Source organism: Hordeum vulgare, chromosome 3H (genome assembly GCF_904849725.1).
Source record: "Hordeum vulgare subsp. vulgare chromosome 3H, MorexV3_pseudomolecules_assembly, whole genome shotgun sequence".
NCBI classification, from domain to species: Eukaryota; Viridiplantae; Streptophyta; class Magnoliopsida; order Poales; family Poaceae; genus Hordeum; species Hordeum vulgare.
In genome coordinates this window covers 333,269,748-333,272,726 of record NC_058520.1, presented here as the reverse complement: position 1 = coordinate 333,272,726, position 2,979 = coordinate 333,269,748, and the positions used below count along the sequence as shown (strand labels likewise).

The window sequence follows — 2,979 nt, the reverse complement described above, 5'->3', positions numbered from 1 at the left end:
ATAGAATAGCCATGTGTTACATGAAATGATCATGTATTGTTTAATTTACTTCTTAGAGTAAAATAAAATATATGGATGAAATGATCTTGTTGAGCACAATCCATCAAGGCGATGCTTGGTGAACATGGGGTGTAAACCTTCAATATAGTGCATGTGATGAAATCATTGCTAATGTTTTGGATGTCATTCTCGAGGAAGTGTGTGACTTTAGAGTCATTGCCAAAACGTAAAGATTTTTCCTGTTTAACATTGGTTAGTCACTATGAAAGTATAACCACGATGTGATGTGGACCTTGCATAAGTGTTGAGACACTCAATCATTGCCATAAATTATGGGATCTATCTTTATGATGGATGACACTATAATTAGAAATAGTGATGTAGGCTTCATTACCATGTATTTTACGAGTGTAATGAAAGGTAATCATTGGAGTATGCAAATATTTGCATAATTTCCCAAGACTGATTCAAGCAAACTGAGGCTTGAATAATTCATATTGGCACAAAAATACCATTTTAGTATATAACAAATGTGCTACAGCAATATTTACTATGAGAGTAAAATATTTTAGTGAACAACAACAATAAATGCTTAGGAGGAGCAAATTCTAGTACGACTGATGCCATATAGCCATATGTGTAGACCTCTATATATATGATAACACTTTGAAGATAATCACCAATATGGTGTAGATCTTGCAGTAATAGAAAACATAGTCTGACATTTGTGAGTAGATGTTCATAATTCTATTACCTTATGTTATGCTATATTTAATAAAATTACTTTGAAGATAATCATATGTCAGAGTGACATGATATAGAACTTGCAGTAATAGTGGATAATCTGTAAAATTTACAGTAGATGCCAGTATTACCATATGATATCTTGAGGTAGTCACATCAAATATTAATATTTGGAAGAGCACATTGGAGGTAATCATCTTATCAAATAACAAGATGTAGACCTTACAGTAGTGATGAATAATCTACAAACTTTGCAGTAGATGTCATCAATACCTTGTGATTCGCAAATAAATTTTGATGGCGATACTCATTATGAAACTTATAACTCCGATTTGATTTACATTTAAATCCAAAAAGAAAGTAAAAATCCTTTGGAAATATATAGTTGTTGTATTGAAAATTCAAAGCGCATTATGCCTGTTAGCTTGATTATGTAATACAGTAATCTAGTGAAACGCAAAGTTTGTTAGCCTCAAGGCTGACAAATTTTTTTATATGAATTTAGCAATACCCGATCAGTATTTTCATGGACTTGTGTGTAGTTGGATGTATTCCGAGCACTAAATTGCAAAATATCCAAAGGGATAAGATTTCTTATCGATTCCTGCTTGAGGATACGAATCAATTGATTCATTCGGCTGCTCCCCTTGTACACAGAGGCCACCGCCGCGCCGGAGGGCGCTGCCTTGGGCCGATGGGAGCCCCGCCGCCACACCTCGCATCCGGCAGCAGCCGTCGTGCATCTGTGCTACTGCACGTAGACACGTAGTAACGTAGCACTACCGCGTCTTGCAGCCGGCGGCCGCAAGACCCGTTGATGTGCCACATCCAGTCGAGCGCCCCGCGCCATGCCGATGACACCACGCCGCCACACGCTGCGTTGAGGGTCTGCATCACTGGTGTGCCGGGTCGACGATGCCACCATGCAGGAGTCGAGTCTGCGACGGGACTGAAGGCCACAAAGTACTTGGTATGGATCTTCGAACCATTAGTCATGGATGCCAACGTCCTTGCTCTTCCTTCTTTCCTGTTCATCTTCTCTCTTCTTATGTTCCATTAAAGGAAGTGTACATTGCCAAATTTCCTGACAACTAGAGATGAAAAACAAGGATCAATTGGTTGTAGTTCTTCATTGCTCAACTGCGTAGAAAAAAATGTAGTCGGTTTCAATGTCCTCTTTGGACTGTAATCAATTTGTTTCTTCTTTTGTTTTGATCATAGAACCGATGGAGGATTGGAGATTGATGCCCCTTTGTCCGTTCGCCGATTTGGGAGTCGACGAGGTCAAGCTGGACGCTCGCGTTGAAGCCGTGCCGCCGTTGAGTAGGAGGGGCCGTCGAGCCACAGGACGTCGATGTTGCGATAGCCATGTGCCTCGTGGTCGTCGTTTCTCGCTGACGTTCGCCTGCCTCATCACGCCACCGCGGATGGCTACCCTGCCGCAGGCCGGCTGACGGGGTTATAGTCCTAGGGTAGGGTCATAGGCCTGCCCTATAAGTCCTACCCAAGGACTACCCCTCATAAGGGACAAGACCCTTAGTCAGTTTCGACTGAATTAAGGAGTCCCCATCGTCCAGTCGGCAACGGGTCCTCGACCATTCAATCGGAGACTAGTATTCGGAGAACATCCAACTAACCGACTGACTGCCACTCGGAACATCGTAACCCCTCTGGAGGGAATCGGTCGTACGTTTCCCTGTACATTTATTAGCATTTAGGACGTATGTTACTGATAACGTACGTATTCAATCGCCACTACTCTACCTCTGTACCGAAACCGTTGTGGAGGACAGCGCACTCTATATAAGCCACCCTCCCCCTCTGGTGCAGGGGTTAGCAACTCATTTGTATTCCATATTCCATTCGACAACAAGCTCCTAGAGCACTGAGACGTAGGACTATTACCTCCACCGAAGAGGGGCCTGAACTCATACAACCTCACCGTAGCTAAGGCTCTGCCCATCCTTTTCGTACCCTACACATCTACTGTCAGACTTATACCCACGACAGTTGGCGCCCACCGTGGGGCAGGCGTCTAAGCGACTTGCGGTGAGTTTGCGACTACTTCCTTACGTCATGTCGTCCGGTGGAGATTCGAGCATGGGTCACCAGATCTTCTTCGGCGCTCTCTCCTTCATCGTCGACGATTCGGCGTGGCTTCGGGATGCACCTCTCGACGTTAAGGCGCTTCCCCGTCGTGGGGCTAGACACTTCCGTGCCGGCGCCCGCGGCATT

General features: G+C 44.2%; 1 long non-coding RNA gene across 1 annotated transcript; it reads left to right on the top strand.

The window, feature by feature from the left end:
- The first annotated feature begins 1,380 nt into the window (after positions 1 to 1,380).
- LOC123439922 lies at positions 1,381 to 2,675 on the top strand. The gene is made up of 2 exons (XR_006630220.1): positions 1,381 to 1,714; positions 1,966 to 2,675. It is a non-coding gene; the product is annotated as an uncharacterized LOC123439922 (long non-coding RNA).
- The last annotated feature ends 304 nt before the right edge of the window (positions 2,676 to 2,979 follow it).